We start from the raw sequence: 21801 nt of genomic DNA, 5'->3' as shown, positions 1-21801 counted from the left end.
AATACTACTCTATACTATTACACTGAAACAGACCAAAACTGAAACTTGACTTAAGGTGACCCTGGACCACTATACCCCTTACCATTCAGAAAACCAGCAATGATGGCTTATTTTTCTCTTTAAAGTATTTGAATTTTTTTAGGTAATCTCTCTTAAATTTATTTGACATTTGTTGACCGGGATAGTCCGACTGGGCTAAAGCCCTTTTTCATCGGAGGCTTGGGGAGAAAAGCTGCACAGTAAAACAAGCAAGAAAAATAACATAAAGGCAATAAATTACAATAATATATATATATATATATATATATATATATATATATATATATATATATATATATGCAAAAGTAGTCAAGTAAATAATAATTACAGTAACAAGCATGAAAACCTAGAAATTATGTCAATTAAGTACAATATTTTGCCAGGTTTATGCTGAACATGTAGGTCACCAGTCTATAAAACTTCAGTTTGGCCGGAGTTTTGTTAATAGATTTATTGAAAGTGTTATGTCATGGCAGATTCTGCTGTAGCTGTCTGACATAAATATAATCAGGTAATGTGTGACAAAAAAGGATATTTTCAAGTATTTATTTTCCCTTTCTGTCCATTTGTTGTCTGTGCTTGTCTCAGAGCCCTTGTTGCATAGGCTACTGGTCTATCTTCTTGCAGTAGCACTGCATCAAGCCTTTGTTGAGTATCATATATCTGAAATATTACAAATCAAGAGACAGCGTAACAATTCAGTGTAAAAGCAACTGTATTCTGTTCATATACCTAAAATCCAAACAATCCCATCCTGTGTAATACAATTATATCTAAGGAGGTTGGTAACAATCTGGAGGAGAGGTAAAGTGCACCATATTAATGAACTACAAAAATGGCAGCTTGTCAAAACATGCTTGCATATTAGCTATAGCATTAACTGTATCATTTCGGCAAAGTCACTCAGATATTGCAGTTACTTCTGTTTAGTTTCAGTCTTCTAAGTCTTTCAAATAGCTTTGTAAGTATAGTATCAAATTTCTCGATGAAAGAGCCCTACGTTAGGTACATCTTCCAAACTTTCAATTATTTCATGTAATACTCTTTGCAATGTATCTGTGGCCGAGGATATAACAAAAGACAATTTTAGAAAAATGTACCTGCTGAAGGGTATTAAAATTCAAAGCTTGGAGCTAGCTAGCTTCATGCACTTGAATTTTTCTAAAACCTTTGATTAAAATTTAGCATTAAAATGAATCTATCACTGGGAATTGTTACAACAACTTTAACATTCTGAATAAATTAACATTCCCTTTTGACACATCTGTTTAAGTTTTGGGGTCAGTACACATTCCAAGCTTGTCTTGCATCACTGCTTTTACCATGCAATTGACCTTTACAGTCAGTTCATCCTACTTAAAAAAATATCAAGGCTTTGCATGTATGGCTTTTCCTGTATATTTATACTTCTAGAAGTTATCAGCATCATTCTTTGTGCATTAAGTAGTTTAGGTTTAGGTGAAATTTTAAAGCAGTATTTCCATGGTAAGCAGACTAATCCAGCAAATAAACTGAAATAGCTCTATAATATATCAGCAGTATCCTGGTTAATCTGCTTCAAAAGTCACAGTTAAGTATTAATAACTTTATTCCTCTGTTTAACTTGTTAGTACTTCAAGACATTTTGTACTTTTAGAATGTTCTGGAAAATTACTTGATGAATAATCAATGCTGCTAGTGCCTATGCAAACTCTTGTTTTAAACAATATTAAGAGCATTTAGTTTTTAGTCTGGAACAATTATCCTGCTTTTGCACTGATCTGTAAATTATTTTGCATTTGCACAATCTGAATCCTTTTAATCCCAACAGGCTTCTCTCAAGCATTGCAGCTTAGTATATTTGGTTACCTTATCTGATTTTTGCAAGGGCATTCTGTGTACTATTATTGTGTACATTACACATTTGTGCATACATACAACATCTGAACCAGTATCTTTTACTTCTGCCCTGTGTGTCAGAATAGTGCATTGACATTTCTGTACAGTATTAGACAGACTCAAGGGCTTAGCTTCTAATAAAATAGTATATTAAGCACTAGTGTCTAGCTTAAATATAATAGCTCTGCTTAATTAGTTATAATTTTCTTAGACCAAAATCATTTACAGCAGACATTGTGCTGTCTAAACTTTGTACTGCATTTAAATTATGCATTTCACTTACAGTATATACCCACACATTTCTATTTTATCCTATTCTTTTGACTCAATGACATGCAATTCCTGCTGCACAGATTTATTTACAAATGTGTCAGAATGTGTCTGATCTCCATCACTGTTTTTTTTTGGCCAGCTACCATTGACTTCACATCTCCAGCTCCTCATAGCTCCTTCACTCACCAGGGCCATAGCATCTTGGAAAGTACTCCTGATTTAACTCATTGCCAGATAGCTCTTCAACTCTTGGATGAGTCTATGGCATGGTCATCTTCGCTATAACCACTCCCAAGCTGGGGAGAGGAGTGGAGAGAAATCCAGGTCATTTTACTGTAGCCAGATGAGATTTTCTATGAGACTGTACCAATATTTGCTGGTACATCTTGTTATAGGTCATTGCCTGCAATTATCTATGGTCTCAGAGAGCTGTCTCCTCACCATAGTGGCAGAATTATACCAAGCTTTCTCTCGCACCTAGCCTTGGCCTTTGATCTAAGCTGCAGTTTCTAGTGGGGCTGCAGATAGTGGCCTACCCTTGCAGCATATCATCCCGTCTTTCCCTAAAGAGAGACAAGCAGGTAAAGTCTCATCATTCATAGGTTAATAGATTTATAGGTAGGTAGGTAGTTACTAGGAATGTGGTCAAAGAGACCACTGAGGAATCTAGGCCACTTTCTCAATTGCTCCAGAGTACTGTATGATTAAGTGACTTGTTCAGAGTCACACCATAGACAACTGTAAAATGAGGAAATCATACCTTGGACTAAATAAAGCATCTGGTTAACAGCTCATAGCCTCAGTTCTCAGCACTAACTACCAGACTTTCTGTCCCCCACACTGGTTCCAACAGCTGCTACAGCTACTAGTCAAATGTGGGCCCCTTTGCTCCTAGCCAGGGCTTTATCCATCAATACCAAAAGAGCTAGGCCCATAGAGCTTATACATTTGAATGAATTATGTGCTTCATCCTTTTTTTTCATGTTTAAATCTACACTTGGTATATGCATTTCTATTTCCAAATGTGCATTTTTTCTAGACGTTATACTGCAAAATGCTCAGTCACTTGCAATTTTATACTGATTTTACTTAACTTATTTGTTTTTAGTTTTATCAGCTTACAGCATTTATTTTCCATAGCCAAACCTTTACACTATAAACATGAAAGTTCACTCACTCTATACATATGCAATGTTATAGGCAGTTTCGTTTGTGATTCTTTTCCTGCATCTGACTTGATCATTTTGTTGCCACACAATTCCCTTTTCAGCGAATCAAGCAAGTCTCCAAATGCACAGTTTTTCACTCTGTTTTAAGCTTAGTCACATAATCATCCATTAACTCCTGAATGCCTCCCTTTCTAGTAGAAAAAAGAATGCCTTATGTAGAGAAAGTTTTTCCTTGGCTCACAAATATCCTGGAATTTTTCTCTTAGTCCTGCTGACATGTCTTTTTACTTACCTTTGAGGCTAAAAGTGTTAAATACTAGATTCAGCAAGATGGCTGTAGTGCAGTATGCTGGGCTCTGCACTGCTCATCCCTGAAAAGGTTTACTAATTTGTTTAGCAGGCATTTGAACATCGAGAAGATGGTTAAAATGTGGTCTCCTTTGAATTAAGTGCTAAAATATTTGGTAGAATCTAGTAGGATAATTTTATTTATAAGAGAGGCTACTAAATCAGACAGAATGTAATGATAATGGTGAGGTAATTTAAAAGAGACCAGTATGGTCAGAAAATGAAAAAAAAAATCTTGCTACAAAGTTCTGCAAAATCTAAACATGTCTGCAGCATGATAGCTACTTATTACTGATTTTGTCTTTTTTCTAAATAATTGCCCTCATGGGGGCAGACATGCTCACATGATTTGTTTCACTGGAAAGCTGTTTATATATATTTTTTTAAACAAGAAACGTCTTTATTAAATTATGACATATAATGAAGGCAATTGTAGATTTATATAAATGAAAACAAACCGTATTGACATAATTTTAGTTGTAAACATTATACATCACTTATAATAATCTATCCAGTAATTGTTAATTAAACATTACATAGCTCATTCAAATCCTGCTTTCGTTTAAACCTAGTTCCTCCTCTTCATGTATTGTTCCCGTAAGTCCCATTTTTCCTGTATAATTTGCTCCTACCCTTTTCTAAAGATCCTATTTCCAGTTGTTTTATCTCTGCTACTCTATTCATTTACTTCTAGTAAAGTTGGTTTAGACTTTCATTTCCATTTTCTAGTAATTGCTTTTTTGGCAACTACCATAATTAGACTCCGCAAGGCCTTACTATGTCTAGGCAATTCCAATTCTGTATCATAGCTGAAAAAATAATTTCTTTAGTTACACCAATTTGCTCACCCAGTATCTCTGACAGAGCAGTTTGCAGGGAATCTAATCTTTAAAGTCTGCCAACTCATTACACTCCCAGAAAATATGTTCCCAATTACCTCTTTCTTCCCCATCACACCTCTAATATTTGCTGTTTACCTGAGGAAAAATTCTTTGGAGTCTACTTGGGGTATAAAAATACCCATGCAAACACTTCCAAGCAACGATTCTAAATCTTCGAGACCTTGTACATATTTGGGAGATATAAATATATCCCCCCATTATTTCTTTGTGAACTGCTTATCTAGTCTCTCTTCCCAATCCTTTCTAACCTCCTTTGATTGATTCTCATAGTTATCATGCAATATTTTGTATGTTGTATTAATTATTCCATTTTTAATAGCAGCTCCTGTTTTAGATTTTACTAAAAATTCTACTAGTGCTAGCCCTTCACTTAGGATCCCCCAATTTATTTCTCTTTGAATATACTTTGATATCAATCCTTGACAGGGAAGGCAATCTCTGTCCTGCAGTCCAAGTAAATTCTTGGCCTCTTCCCATTCTATTACCTTTCCCTGTCTAATTATTTGCTGCCAATACCTTGGTTCTTTTACCAGTTTTCTCTAATAATTTCCAGCCACCTCGTGCCTATTGTCTGTATCCCTAATTGTAGTTATCCCGATTGGCAGAATCTCCTTTCACAATTCTCATGTTGGCTTAGTTTTTTAAAATACTTTATGAATATAATATTCTGCATGGTTATTGTTATTCTCCTTAAGGATCTGCATCCAAAATCTCAGACTCTCCTTTTTTTGAGCTTTTCTCCTGATTCTTTTCCACTTTGAATGACAGGTTTCTGCTTGTGCTATGTATAGGAGCCTTAATTGTGTAGCTCTGAAATCCCCCTTCAAAATGGGTAATCCCAAACCACCTTGTTCAATTTGGAAAATCAGCTTATCCCACTTGACTCTTGCCACCTTCCCCTCCCAAATACAATTCTTCAGCTCTTTATTAATTGCTATCTACAACATCTCCTCAGGTTGATAACAATATTCCTGACCTCTGTATAAAATTGAAGGGACTAAAAACATTTGAACTGCTTGTATCTTTCTATCCATATTCATATAACACAGCTTCCAGTTTCTCAGTTCTTGTATTATCTTTTGTTTAGTCTCTTTCCACATATCCTTAGCTGCCACACTAAAATCCTTTTTAATCCATACTCATAAGTACTTTATTTTATCATGTCCCTATAAATATAGATATTACTGAACCAATTAGTGTAATTTGGGTCTATGGTTAATCTTCGAAGACAATATCCATTGAATGGCTTTTAAGCGGAAACTAACAGTCGAACATGCTTTTGTTGTATAGGCTCATCATCATAAATCCAGTCATCGAATGCTCATAGTTGGCCATCTTCAGTACAGGGTAGCAAGCCTGCCCCTTTCCTACTGTAGTGTGATCTCGGAGTTGGTATACATAATTAACAGGAGAGTGGGAGGCACAGCCCCCCACTTAACGGATGTCCGGTGTTAATCTAATCTTCCTGTTGTGCTTCTTCCCTGTAGATGGCCAACTATGAGTATTATATGAATGGATTTATGATGATGAACCTATACAATAAAAAGCATATTCAACAGTTAGCATTTGCTTAAAAGCCGTTTGATGGATATTGTCTTCGACGATTAATCATAGACCCCATCATTTACAGGCATTGTCATTGTTTTAGCTTCATTAATTTTGTACCCCAAAAAGATTTGAAACTGCCTCAAAATGATCCACAACACTGAAATGTCCTTTTTTGTTTTTATCAGGTATAAAATAATATCATTTACAAATAGAAACAGCTTTTCTTGACTAGCACACTAATTATATCCTTGAATTTCTGAGGCTCTTATTTTCTTTGCCAATGTATCTAAATATAGTGCAAATAACAAAGGGGAAAGAAGACACCCTTGCCTCATTTCTCTGTTCAAACAGAAATTATCAGAGAGGAACCCACCCACTTTAATTTTCCCCTCTGATCCCTCATATATTTTCCTAGTCAACCTTATAATTTTATCAGGGAATACAAATATTTCCATTGCCCTGCTCATAAACTCCCAGATTACTCTGTCAAATGCTTTCTCTGCATCAAGACCCACCACTAGCAGTGGTATTTTCTCACATTCTGCTTCCCTCTGGATCATCAATGCTCTGTTAATGTTGTCAAATGTTTGCCTTCCCTCCACAAAACCAAATTGATCCATATCTATCAATTTTGGCATCACCACTGTCATTCATTTAGCCATTAGAGACATAACACTTTATAATCATGGTTTAGGATTGTAATGGGCTTGTATGAAGCTGGATCTGATTGGTCATTACCCTCTTTAGGTATTACAGCCACCACTGCTTTCTACCAGGATATCGGCGCTTCTTCTCCTCTTAAAATACTGTTAAACAAATCCTTCCAGATCGCTATCACTTTTTTTCCTCCTAGATTCCAAACTTCCACAGGAATGCCATCTATTCCTGGGGACTTTCCTGTTGTTTGGTTATACATCACCATTTTTATCTCATCTCCTCCTATCCTAACTATTAGTAATTGAGCCTCATCTACCTCTAACTTTAGCATATTTCATTCTTCCATAAACATTTCCATTTTACCCTTTCTTGATCTTCAGATTTCTCTGCTTTATACAGACTTGCATAAAATTTCTGAAAATTTTCTAGTACCTCTACAGGATCTTTTATCTTCCATGTTATGTGCTCTGTAAGCTTGGCAACAACCCTTTCTACTTTCTGTTGCCTGAGTCATTGTGCTAAACATTTTTGTGGTCTGGCATTATTATCCAAAAGCAGTTGCTTAACAGCATTCTTTCTACACTCATGCATATTATCAAGGTAATCCTTTATTTTCTGCTTAGCACTCTGCAACTGCTCCTCTTCTTGTTCTGTGAAATTCCCCCTATTCCGCAATACTTTTAACATTTTTCAGTCTTTCTAAATAATTCTTGTTACTTCTTAACCATATCTCTCTTTTATTTCCACCCTATTTTTCAACCCCACTTTAATTTTATCCTACTACCTAGCTATATTTTCAGAAGAGATTTCTATCTTCTCTAGTAACTCCCTAATAATTTCCACAACCCATTCCTTACATTCCTCTCTTTTCAGCTGATAGGTGGGAAAGTGTCAGTGTCTTATTTTTATTTCATTACCCTGAATTTTTATTTTAGTTATTATTAGTGTGAGATCTGAAATAGTTATTGGAAGTGTATCAAAACTTAATTAAATGCACATGTTCCTGTGAAATGTAAGTTATGTCTAGCCTAGCTCACTTTTTGTATCTTAGGGAATAATATATAAATTCACTCCAAACTCCTGTTACTGAATTCACATCTTCCATGCCAAGTATTTTCATACATTTCTTCAAAAATCTACCCTCCTTTGTTATAGTCTCCCTTTTAGACCTCCAAGAGACACATTCCCTGCTGCAAATTAAATTCACTCCCCACCTATATAAGTAATGTTCCCTGCTGAAAACTGGTTGTTTCTCCCAGAATTTTCTTAAGCTCCATTATAGCAGTTTTAAGTGGAATATAAATACAAGCCAGTGTAATCCTCCTCCCTTGCCAGTAGCCCCTTATTACTACATATCTACCATTATTATCATTATTATCCTCTTCTATCACTATTGGAGCTCCTCTTGCAATTAATATAAGTACTCCTCTTTTCCTTTGTCCCAGGTATTTCACTGAATAACCATCCTGAAAACCTTTCTTTATGAAATTCACATGTTCAGTTCTTTCCAAATGTGTCTCCTGTAACATAGCTATTTGCACTTTACGTTTTTTAATAGAGTTCACTACACTTTCTTTTTTGTATATATCTGTGAGACCATTAACATTTAAAGATAGTATCGAAGGGGTCATTATGTTAAAAAGTTATTATCCCCACCTTTTTTTTCTAACAGCCTTTTTGTTAAGTATCTAGTTCCTGCTTTTGTGTTACATGCACACACTAAGTTTTGGCAGGTTGACCTTTGATACAGTTTCATGTCATAGCCATTTGAGCCTATGTCACATCTTAGAAAACTTTCTGTTTTATTGAAAGCCCTAAAATAAAACCACCCCAATATGCCCCAAAAACCTATTAACAACATTAACACACAAAGCTGTGTACATATTCAAATACTGAAGTTTTACCTTCCTAATAGGAACAATTGTCCCAAACTGACAGCCACACTCATAGGCTTGGGTTAACCTGAAAGGAATAAACCAGAATGGCTTCAGTGGTGAAAAAACTATCCACTAGGCATATAATATAATACAATGCACTTTATTAACAACACACACACAGGAAAAAATAAATGAATGAATAATACTAATCCAAATAGACCAAATCCAAGCGCTTTCATCTCCTAAGTAGGAGATTTTTTCAAGAACAGAGCATGCCCAACAACTGAAAACATTTATACCATCCTTAATTCAATTTCAAACCAAGACACCAATCATTTTCTGTTTCCACTAATTAATCCGTTAGTGTAAGGTGTAATAAATTAAAGGTGTAGCACAATAAAATGTGCAATAAAATATGCAGTTCTACCCCGACCAAACAATACAAATATTAAAACATATATATGTGTGTATACTGTTTATACAATACAGTCAGTTATGAAATTAAAAAGTATATTAAAAAGTATATAACTAGTGTACTTGTATTAGGTTTTACAAGTGCATACACATACGCGTATGCTTATGTAACCTATAACCTATAACCTTCTTGAAAAAGTCTCCTACATAGGAGACGAAAGCGCTTGGATTTGGTATATTTGGATTAGTATTATTCATTCATTTATTTTTTTCCTCTGTGTGTGTTGTTAATAAAGTGCATTGTATTATATTATACACGTAGTGGATCATTTTTTCACCACTGAAGCCATTCTGGTTTATTTGTTTTTTCGGCTTTTTTCAGTTTGTACAGTTAACCTAAAATGAAGGTTATCCATGCTAATATGTATGGTACAGCCTGTGCTTCTAGTAAGTGCTGACTGGTTTTGTCTTATCTTTATTGTGCTCTCACAAAATGAGAAAACACATGAACGCTTTCAGAAAACATTATCTCCTAGCCATTGAAAGAAAACCATTAAAAGAAAGAAGTATTCTGTTTTTATTGCTCTTTATCAGATTGTCTCCATGGAGACATGACAACCAGATACAGAGTTGCATCTATAAGTATTTATTTATTTACTAGAGGGCAGATTCATTGTATTCAATGCTTTTTTATTTATTTGCTTTCTCTTAAAACTTGTTACTAGTTAAAGCCAAGAGCCTTAATCCAGTCATTCCCCTATGCAAGAACGAGAAAAAGCACATAATTTTATTCTTGTATCATACTCTTTTGAACAGACTTTTCTTTTTACATTGCAGTGCCTACACTTCTAAAAACTGAACAAGAAGAAAGAGAAAAGAAGGAAAAAAAACAGGGGAACCTTTTCACTTTAGAATCCCCATTACACTTGGACATAACTGAGAAAACTTTATTTTATAGCATGCAAATATCATGCATTATACACATATTCCTGTTAAGAAAAAAAGATTGTTTTACTTATAGTTAACTGTTTCCTTCCTCTTCCCCTCTTATAAGTGTTCCTCTAAACATTAATAACATGAAGTAGAGCATATATTTTTAGAGTCCCCTACAAGTTTAATAAAGTTAGAAAAAGTCCAATATTTCCAGGTTTTCATGTTCTGTCATGGTTCACAAATATAATTAATGCTTTATAATCCCACATTTCTTTCTCAATTTCTTATTTGCTGGTTGTATTCCTGTTTTTCTCCATCTCCCAAATCCAGTCCCTGCTTCTTTTCCAATGTACTCTTGGTTCTTCTAGTCAAATCTTATTCTTTTTTCAGTCTCTCAAACATTTCCCATTGAAACACTGGGAAAGATTTTACTGGCAGTCTCTCTGTGGTCTTCATTACTAGAAGAACAAGAAGCAGAATATCTTTTATTTCTCAGTTATGTTTTGTTGGACAAACTTGTATTTCTTCCTTAGCATGTTTTGCATCAAAAAATGATTTTCTCCATCAGGAAGGAATATTCTGAAGATAGCTGGATACAGCAGTTTGAATCTCAAGCCTGCTTCTCAACATTCCCTGATTAGTGTAATACATTTACTCATCTTCTGCCTGGTGTACAGTGAATAATCATTTTCCATAAACACTGCTGTCTCCCCCTTTGTCCTTCTGCCAAAGTTTTGTCAGACTTAACTAATTCTGCTAGCAGGATTGCATTTTCACTATTAAAGGTCTGGGTTCCTTTCTTTTGGACAGGTTTGGAATATACACACAATGTGCTCTTTCAATTAACAACTCCTGGTGTGGCATATCAGTCTAGTTGCTTATTTGTGCTTTCATAAAATTAACATAGCCTGTTCTTTCCAGCATCTCTGGTACTGCAGAAAATCTCAGGATCTCCTTAAGTGCGCTGTTCTCTAATTCTATTATTTTTTGGAACATCTATTCTTCAGCAGTCTCATATTCAGCCAGCCTTTTCTTCATTTCGGCCTCCAATTTTTGCAGTTTTATCACCTCATCTGAACATCTATTTTAAGCTTCTTTCATTGTATCCAGCCTTTTGTTGCTTGAGTTGATATACTCCATCAGTGTCTCATTTATTTTAATCAGATCTGAGTACATTTGACTTTTTTTCCCTCTAGGTTACTGGAAGTCATATCTTGCACCAAAGCTGGAACTTGCACTGCTGTTTGCTGGATAGCTGCAGAATTCTTCCCAGTCAGTGTTTCTTCCTCACCTTTTGTAGTTGATTTTATTTCAGGTTCTCTGAATTCCTTTTTGCTAGCATCCAGGCAGGGCATGTAATAGCCAGTTACTGAAATTTACCCCCAAAAATTAGTTCACTAGCTCTCTCCTCTGAGTTTCTGTTTTCCCACTGGGAGAGATGAAATTAAGATGTTACTCAATGTGCAGCCATCTTGGAAGTCCCTGGAAAGCTGTTTCTTTACCGTAATGTACTACGAGGTCACAGTTAAGGTGATTACATACCTTCATCTGCCTTATCAAATCAGAATCTCATTCACTTGTAATGGAAGTAGTGAGAAATATCAAGTTTGAGAATCATTAGTAAAAATGCAGATGACTTATTTTGCATTGAGTCTTACATATTTGTTTCCCACATATGTGTTATACAATCTATGAAAAGCTGCTACAAAAGAATAAATAAATAACTGATGTAGCATGGCCTTTTTGAAACAACATGATTTTTTTTGTGAGTAAATTCTGTCTTTCTTCCCTGAGTCAGAGTGTTATATTTCTTGTCTTGTAAAGCTCAACTAATAAGTGAAGTTGCTGTTAGTAGTTATCGTGTTTATTTACCTTCAGACTATGAAAGGCTTAATAGTATTAACAGACACAAGGAAGAGAAAGACCACAGTTTTATATGACAGCACAAAGTCAAAGAGTTGTGAATTTTGATGCTGAACATTTTTATGACCCTAATGGTATTGAAATAAAAAGAGATACAGATGCATTGCTGTGCATTTTCTTGGCAAAAGACTTTCAGATAGACAAAATTAAGCAAGAATAAAGGAGACAAATTCCTAAAAGCAGTATCATGAAAGTTCATTCAGCCCAGCACAGTATGCATTAAGAAAGCTGACTAGGACATACATGCCAGAGAGGGGAAGAGTCTACTAAGTCATGCTGTTTAATCTGTGAAAACATGAGAATGATTCTCTATGAAGCGAAATACACTGGGGAAAAATGTTTTATTTACAGTGTAGATGCCCTTTAAGGATGAATGCACATGGCATTCCATTTAGAAATTAATTTCATTAATAATGATGGCAAATAATCTATTTTGGTGTAACATTTCACAACCATTTATTTGCAAAAGTTGTATCTAATAAACAATTATTCAGGATTATTGACTATAGAAGATGACTTTTTAATGGCTGATGTGTGCAGTGTTGTTGTGTTTTGTGTTCTTATAAGCACCTTTAACAGAAGTTTTTTTTTTACTCTTTGGCTTTATTACTCACAATACTTCCACTTTATTTCTTTTAGTAACCAGTTATGTTTAAACACAAAAGGACTCCTACTCCTACTGAAATCCATAAAAGCAAATTGATGAAGAGACTGTTTGAGGCCACCACTGCATTCCATAAATGAAAAGGCAATAAAATGCAAATTGCAGCAGACCATTTCCAAGATAAATGCCTCAGCAGTATAAATATAGTAGGTGATATCAGTTTATTATATAATGATAAAAAATTCAGTGGTACTGAATTAAGATTTTCAAGCATTGCTGATTTTTATCCTTGGTTGAAAAAGGTCTACATGTAGCTCCTCATGAGCTATCAGACTTGGATAAAATAAATAGTTTCACTGTGCACATCACTATGCCTTTTACAAAACAGAATTAAACAGTTTAAAAACACATTATTGGCTGTGGAAAACCATTTTAGTGAGTTGGCTATGAGAGTGTCAAACTCAGAATATAACCACAATTTAATGAGTCTTATTTCATTCATAAAAGAGGCATTTGAACTGCTTAATTTATTTATTTATTGATTTATTGAGATTTGATTAAGGGAAACTCCGACTAGGTAGAAGCCCATTTTTAGGGGGGCTGGGGAGAAAAGCTCCAAATTATTACAAAACATTTAAGAACAATAATTTTACAATCTTCAATAATAAAACAAAAACCTCTACAGTTTAAATAATTATAACAAATTAGACATAATATAAAATATTGGTTAAGAATTGATACAAGGTATATGACAATCATTTAATATTTAGAGAAATCTTAGAGAGTTTGTAGAGAAATTAAAGGTAAGTTAGTCTAGTACAAATAGGAATTGCAATATAAATGATGGAGAAACAGGCTTATGGTATATTTAGAGAGAAAGTTTATTTATTTATTATTTTTATTTTGCATTTGTTGACCGAGAAAGTCCGAATAGAACGTGGTCCATTTACAGCGGAGGCCCGGGGAGAAAAGCTCCACATTAGTTAAACAATAATTGCAAAATGTCATAAGACAAACAAAAAAGAAAAAACACACAAGAAATAATACATATTTATAATGGATTTGTTCCAAGCAAGCTTAATTTGCAGATAGGCCCCAGATGGGAGTCAACTGAGGAGTTTCACACTGTAGCATGTAGACAGTAAGAAGAAGTAGAGATGAAGGTAAGAAGGAGTGGAAGAGACAAGGAAAGTATTTATGTAATGCATGGACAGAGCCAGGAATACATAAGATGTGACTTAAGTGGGTTTTTGAACTGTGATATAGATGATGCAGAAGACACATTATGGGGGAGGTTGTTCCACTTTCTAGCTATGGAATGAGAGAATAGAGCTTTGCCTGCAGTGTTGTTAGCATTAGATATACAGAGGAGAGTTTTGTTGGTAGAACGGAGAGGATGATTTGCTGAATAGTGGGTTAGTAGATGGTTAAGAGCTGGAGTTTTGTGAGGATTCCTTAGAATGTTGTAAGCAAGAACTAGTTGGTGGTAACTAAGTAAGTGAGGAAGTTCAAGCCACTGTAGTTCCTTTAGGGGGAGGCAATGATAGCTTCTAAAAGCAGTTATTGGCAAATTTTGCAATTTTATTGTAACATGACTCAAGTTTGTCTAGGTCCAATTTCCTGACCTGGGTTAGGATTGGTGCTGCATACATTAGGGTAGACAACAGGTGGGTTTGGGCTAGGGTGACCAGTGCTTGATCTGATAGGAAGTTTTTGTGTTTGTATAGAGTTCCCATTTTTTATGTACTTTTTTGATGGTTTGAGAAATATGGACATCAAAGGGAAGATTTTTGTCTATTTCTACACCAAGGAGTTTAGTATGGGGAGAGGGAGAAATTACAGTGCCATTACTGGAGATGATAGTGAAGGACAGAGGAGAGGTTTTAGATTTGTTGGGGGTAAATAGGAGTAATTTGATCTTTTTGGGGTTTAGGATAAGTTGTATATCAGTAATCCATCTTTCCATGGAGCTGAAGGATTCCTTGGTAAGTTGTTGTAAAGTGGTTAGGGATGGGGCTGAGCAGATTAGTGTTAAATCATCTGCATACTGTATAAATGAGGCAAGCTGGATGAAGGTGTGTAGTTTGTTGGTGAAAATGGAGAATAGTAGTGGCCCCAATATTGAGCCTTGTGGTACGCCTATGGTAGTCTGCAGTAGAAGTGATAGCACACCTTTCCATTGGACAGATTATTTCCTGTCAGATAGATAGTTTTTGAACCAGGCACTAGTAGAGGGGTCAAAGGACAGGGAGGATAGAGTGCCTAATAGTATGGTATGTGAGACCATGTCAAATGCTTTAGAGAGATCTAAGAATATAGCTTATACAAAATTGTTGTTGTTTCTAAGTTGGTTAACCTGATTAGTAAAAGAGAGAAGTGCAGTAGTTGTGCTATGGTTCGGGTGGAAGCCATGCTGTGTGATGGAGAGGAGATTATGTGAATTCAGGAAGTGCATCACTTGAGTGTGAATACATTTCTCAAGGAGCTTAGATAGGGGAGATAAGATAACAATGGGGCGGTAGTTTGAAAGGTCATAGAAGTTGCCGCCTTTGTGAAGAGGGATAATATATGAGACTTTCCATAGTTGAGGGATTTATGCTTCCTGTATGGAGCGATTGATAAGAATTGAGACAGGGTAAGCTAAAGATTCAGCTGCTATTTTTAGGAAATTAGCAGGTAAACCATCGGTTGTGAGAGTGGTAAGTTTCAGTTTTAAGAGTAGTTTTTTAATTATAGAGGTTGGTACAGGTGAGAGACTAAAGGAAGGTATATTATCGTGACTTGTTGTAGGGGTGAATATAGAGTTATTCTTAGATAGTTGGGCAGATAATGACAGAATAGATTCTGTGAAGTGATAATTAAATTGAGAAGCTATGTCATCACTATTAGTGTTGGTGTTGGTAGCTGGGGTGGTAGTTTTGCCGGGTTTTAGTAGGGAATTGATAGCTTGCCAAAACTTTTGGGGATTTTTGGAGTGTTTGTCTTGGATGCTAGGAAGTTGTTCTGTTTATCAAGTTTTGTTTGTTTTTTGGCCTGATTCCTAAGTTGTTGGTAGTTTTGTCTGTCTAGGCTAGTGTTATTCTTTTCCCAGATCTTCCAGGCTTTATCTCTGTACTTTAGTAAGGCTCTTGTGCTCCTACTTAGCCATGGGGCATAGTTTGCTTTAGCTCTAATTTTTCTAATGGGAACGACTGTATTAAGGACATTGGTAAAAGTACTGTTGAAGAAATCAACTGTCTGGTCTAATTGTAGAGTTTGTAATGGATCCCAATTACATTGTTGTAACATACTGTTAAGAATTTGTGAATTTACTTTGTGTTCATCCCTAGTTTGCTTATAAACTAAGGGTTTGGGCAGGTTTACACGTTTCCGAAGGAAGAATGTGGGGAGGTGATCACTAAGTTCATCAGGTAGGCTGCCCACTTAGTAATTTTGTTTGGGGAAGTTTACTAAAGTCCAATCAAGGATTGATTGTTTTTGGGATTTCCTGTCCACTCTAGTGGGTTCTTGGATGAGTTGGGGAAGAGAATTAGATAGCAGTCAGGAAGTAAGTGAAGAAGGGAGAGAAAGGAGGTATAAGGAATGCAAAGGTACTTGTTCACATTTAGGGATATAGCTTATCCTGATTTTGTGCAAGAACAGAGACAGATTTTAGCTAGGAAGTCTTTCAGGGTGGTTTTGAAAGATATGAGGGAGTGTATAGACCTGATGGATAGAAATAAGGAGTTTCAGACCTTAACAACCTTATAAGAGTGCAGACAATGGCCAGCAGATTTTGCTTGGTTTGTAGACAGACAGGAGTTTTTGGTCACTGGATTGCAATGACCGACTAGGAACATAGTGTGCAGAAGGTTTTTTAGTGCTTGACAGGCACTTGGATGCCGGATAATTTTATTGGTGTTAAGAAGATGTGTATATGTTAGGTGATGTGGCAGTTCTAACCAATTAGGCTTTGCAGTGCAATACAGCAGTGGGTTCTGAAAGGGGATGTGCTGCAAATTTAGCAACTTTATTATAGCATTGTTCAGGTTTTAATGTTTATGAAGCTTAGAGGTTAGTAAGGATGGGAGCACCATAAAGAAAAGTGGGGAGGAGAAAAGTAGTGGCAAGTGTAGTTTTAGTTGTGTCAATGAGAATTCTTTTTGGCTCTGTAAAGCATCCTTAGTTTTTGATGAGTATTTCTTATGCAATTTTGTATTTCCAGACGTGTCTTCAGTAATTGCATTAAATTTGTTTTTTTTTCATGAGAAAAGGATTTGGGGGGGTATAACTTTGGCCATTTTATGGGTTGAGCATGAGTTGTGAGTTACGAAGACATGTTTCAGTGGTTGTTAAAGCTTCCTGAGTAATTTGTTGGAGGTGCACCATGTTGTCAGATGTGCAAATGAGAATGGAATCATCTGCATATTGTATTAGGGTGACCTGTTGTGTGGAAGTATAGTTAGTGAAACTGTTAAAGAGAAGAGGACCAAGGATAGAGCTTTGTGATACACTAGGGGTGACTGGGAGGTAAGGAGAGAACATGGAGTGCCAATTTACAGACTGATCCCTATTGGAAGGGTAGCTTTTGAACCACAGAATGGTGGACTGAGAGAGACCTAGTGAGGACATTTGAAGTAGACGTTTGCTGTGACAAACTGTGCCAAAGGCTTTAGACATGTCTAAAAATAAGGAGACTAGTTTGTTATTATCAAATACAAAAGGAACCACCCACAGGGGCTGAAAAACATTAAATCAAATTTGACACCACAAAGCACAGTTGAAATTCCACTGTAGAGCAACGTTGATAGCTGGAACAAACAATCATCCACGATTGTAAGCAATATTAATTTATTGAAACAATAATAATAGTCCACAACTAAGTGCTTTCGCCAGCAATCTGGCTTCATCAGAGTCATTCATTTCTCAATTAACTGCTCCTTATATTGTATGTACTCAAATCTCATTGGATCAAATCCTATAACACACCCACCTACACAAATAACCCACATGATTCACAAATTTAAAACTATATAAATCAATAATAATACATAAAAATGTTCAAAAATGTTAACAATGAACTAATATCAATTTTGTATCTTATTAAAGATAACTTCCTGTTGTTAAAAACCAATAAGTTAATTTATCTAATGTTTACTTATAGCAACTCAATACATATAAATCCTAATAATTACATCCCCTTGTAAACATAAACGTAAACATTTCATAGAAAATTATTTTCATATAGCAGCATTATAACATTTTAAAACTTCTTAAAAAACTTGTAAAACCTTTTTAACAAAACATATTAAATTGACGCAACTAATCATGTCTCATTGCTTTTCAGGAGCTGATTACCCTATTCAATAAAACGGGATTAGAGATGATAGATATCATTATACGTAATAAGGATTTCAAGCTGGCAGATTTACAGAAGCAGATTAGTCAACTGCATGTAAGTATTACCACAGACTTGTTATATGAACAATACCAGGTTAATTTTGAAAGGGCTATGAGGAATATAGATACATTTGTGGCAAAGAATATGGCAAAAAAGAAAAAGAAATTGGAAAGAGACACCCTAGAATATAAAAATAAGAGTGCATACCCGCCTGGTGTTAGAACACGCGTTTACAACACTGACATTGAGAATGTTAACAATGATGTTGAAAATTTGAATTACAATGAGGATGTTGGGGGTAATGAAAGTTTTTTAGAAATAGAGAATGGCCCTCGGAGATCGGAGAGGCTTCGCAGCAGGGGTCTGACTGTGGGGGATATGCAACAAGGTTACAACAGGGGTGGGAGAATGAACAGAAGAGGGAGATATTAATTGACATTTTCGATAGTGTTGATGCAGCTGTTGAGACTTCAATTGACAATGCTGTTATTTGTGTAGGTGGGTGTGTTACAGGATTTGATCCAATGAGATTTGAGTACATACAATATAAGGAGCAGTTAATTGAGAAATGAATGACTCTGATGAAGCCAGATTGCAGGCGAAAGCGCTTAGTCGTGGACTATTATTATTGTTTCAATAAATTAATATTGCTTACAATCGTGGATGATTGTTTGTTCCAGCTATCAACGTTGCTCTACAGTGGAATTTGAACTGTGCTTTGTGGTGTCAAATTTGATTTAACGTTTTTCAGCCCCTGTGGGTGTTTCCTTTTGTATTTGACTGTGCACTACCACTGGTGCGTTTCTTTTCCGCTTGAGTAACACTGAATTATGGAGGTGATATTAAAAGAACTGGCAACTGTGGTAGACAAGTTAATTAAAGCCTACACTATGAACAACCCTGCTAGTAATGTGGAAGATGGTGATGTTGGGCTGGTGAGCCCTATGGACTCACAAATTCGGCTTTTTACGCTGCACTCACCCCTGGGCTCTATTCCACCAGGTCAAGTCACTAGGGGTAATTCGTATGCCAATGTGACTGGTTTACAACAGCGGAGTATCAATGACACGAGCATTAGCGGAGCCCAGAATAGGAGAGCACAGGATGAGAGGTTTGACATCACTTCCTGGTTCCAGGAGCCATTGTTTGGTGAGGCGGTTAGCGTTGACGAGAGAAGAACTTCGCGTCCACGCTTGAGTGAGCAGATTTCCCAGTACGAAAAGTTATGCACCAAGTTTCGTGCGGTGCAGTTGGACAGTTTATTCTTGAAAAAAATCCAAAGAAATTAATCAAGTACCTATGGGTCTACGCATATGGAAGAGACCCATGGGTGTTGACGAAGGCTTCGTTGCTTTTCAGGAGCTGATTACCCTATTCAATAAAACGGGATTAGAGATGATAGATATCATTATACGTAATAATGATTTCAAGCTGGCGGATTTACAGAAGCAGATTAGTCAACTGCATGTAAGTATTACCACAGACTTGTTATATGAACAATACCAGGTTAATTTTGAAAGGGCTATGAGGAATATAGAGACATTTGTGGCAAAGAATATGGCAAAAAAGAAAAAGAAATTGGAAAGAGACACCCTAGAATATAAAAATAAGAGTGCATACCCACCTGGTGTTAGAACACGCGTTTACAACACTGACATTGAGAATGTTAACAATGATGTTGAAAATTTGAATTACAATGAGGATGTTGGGGGTAATGAAAGTTTTTTAGAAATAGAGAATGGCCCTCGGAGATCGGAGAGGCTTCGCAACAGGGGTCTGACTGTGGGGGATATGCAACAAGGTTACAACAGGGGTGGGAGAATGAACAGAAGAGGGAGATATTAATTGACATTTTCGATAGTGTTGATGCAACTGTTGAGACTTCAATTGACAATGCTACACACGAATCCACACAGATGGAAGTGGATGTGTTTGGGGGTCAATGTAATGTAAATGGTAACAATTGTGATGGTGACATTATTTTAGATATGTTCATAAGGAGTGATGATGACATGTATTTAGTTGATGATGTTAATGTTGAGATGCAAGGTGTAGCCTTGGATGCAGATGCAGTTGATAGGATTCATCCACTGCATGGTAACAAAGAAATGGTCACTATCCAAGGTTTTAAACATCAATTGCTGAAGAAAAATGGTTATGGTATTTACAACTACACTGAATTGGTTGTGGGGGAAACACATTTTGAGCTTTTTAGCAAAGGTGTGAGTTTTGTACCACTTTTCAGATTGGATGTGGCCCGTGTTTTATTAGATATTAAATTGTTCACAAGACAAATGCATTTAAAAATGTATTTTGCAGCTAACGGAAGAGGTTTAACCAGTGAAAAATCTGAAGTTTGTAACAAAACAAATGTGCTTAAAAGAAAAAGTACATTTGTACCACCTTTTAATTCCGAGGTATTGGGTTTTGAAAAGCTTGTTGAGGTACAGATACGTAAATGCCTAGAGAGTTTTTGTTTGTTTAAGGATAACCTATCATTACATGAGAGAGAATTGTTGGACTCCCTCAAAAAGTCTGGACAGTATAGGTTTATGAAGCCAGACAAGGGGGGAGGGATGGTAGTGATGTCAACTATTGATTACATTTCTGAAATTTCTGCTATTTTGAATAGTGATGACACTTATGCTACGGTATCTAGAAGTGAGATTAATAGGGCATATTACAAAATTGATATATTTTTGCATGATGCATTGTTTCAAGGTAACATCAACGAAGTGGAGTATGATTATTTGCACGTTAAATTTCCAAGAATACCTACTCTGTTTGGCAACCCAAAGGTACATAAAGGGGCCGATAGGTTGCAGTTTAGACCCATTGTATCAGCTAAGGGGTCGAAAATGGAAACTTTAGCTTCTTTTATAGATGTGTCAGTTAAGCCTATTGTCAATTCAGCAGTTCACATTATTAGAGATTCATGGCACTGTCTTGATAGGCTGAAAAATTTGGAGATAGGAAATACTAAGTTTGGGTTTCTCACTATAGATGTTGTGAACTTATTCTCTGTCATTCCGCACAGTTTAGGTTTAGAGATGTTTTTTGAAGCGATCACTGATGATGGATTGATGGAAGGAACAAAAGCCAACTTTTTGCGTGAACTGATGGAGTTGGTACTCAAAAATAATTTTATTATTTTTGAAGGGGATTTATTCCAACAAATGTCAGGAGTTGCGATGGGTGCAAGATGCGCGCCAGTTTTGCTAATGCTGTTTTACTTACATGGGAGAAAACACAAATTTTTTCATCCGAAAGATACATGAGAAACATATTAATGTATAATAGATTTTTGGATGACATTTTAATTTTATGGAAGGGTGACGAGCTATCTGCGGTTGAGTTTGTGGAATTTCTGGGTACAACGACAGAAGTTTTGAAGTTTACATTTCAATGGAATGAAGAAAGAATTAATTTTTTGGATTTGACAATTAGTAAAACATTAAGAGGTTTTGAAAGTAATATTTTTAGAAAAGAGAATTATTCAAACTCATTACTGCATTTTACTAGTTGCCACCCATTTCACCATCGCAAAGGAGTTGTTAAAGGGTAAATGGTGAGAACTTCGAGATTGGTTAGTAACGACACACAATTTAGAATCAAGTTATTTAAACTAATAGGCATGTTTTTGGACCGTGGGTACCCGCTTAAGCTCCTACTAAGTGTTAGAAGGGATGTTTTGAGGGAAATGAGTGGGAGATATGCGCCAGTTTTATGTACTGGGGTAGTACAAATGAAAGAACAACAGTTTGATGGTTTAATAAAGGGATCAGATACAAAAATGATTTTAAAATACAATCCCAAATCGCCTGAACTGACTAATATTATAAAAGGTATATGGAAT

This window comes from Protopterus annectens, chromosome 6.part0 (genome assembly GCF_019279795.1).
Source record: "Protopterus annectens isolate FY-2018-M chromosome 6.part0, PAN1.0, whole genome shotgun sequence".
NCBI classification, from domain to species: Eukaryota; Metazoa; Chordata; order Ceratodontiformes; family Protopteridae; genus Protopterus; species Protopterus annectens.
Note: the sequence above shows the minus strand (reverse complement) of the source record.